We start from the raw sequence: 337 nt of genomic DNA, 5'->3' as shown, positions 1-337 counted from the left end.
TTAGACAATGCTACCACCAACACAATGACGAAACAAGAACGAATAATAAGCCATTACTTGGATTTAAATGCATACAACAGTCAGTTTGTTCTCAACAGTGAATTTGACAGATTTTTAAATAATTTCGGATAGTATTTCCAGCTAATTTGAAAAAAATACTCAATGTCAGGCGTTGTGATCCCTTTCTCAAGTTGGTAGTTGGTACACGCCCCTCGATGTTTCGTGGCTTTAGCCCCACCCACGTTCATATCCCACGAAGAGGAGGATACGACAGCAATTCACGTGCAAGTTTCCCCGCTATTCTCACGTTGCTTTTTATCGCCCTGTTGCCAATGGC

This window comes from Cloeon dipterum, chromosome X, assembly GCF_949628265.1.
Source record: "Cloeon dipterum chromosome X, ieCloDipt1.1, whole genome shotgun sequence".
NCBI classification, from domain to species: Eukaryota; Metazoa; Arthropoda; class Insecta; order Ephemeroptera; family Baetidae; genus Cloeon; species Cloeon dipterum.
The sequence above is the reverse complement of the archived record's forward strand: the minus strand, read 5'-3'. Positions refer to the sequence as shown.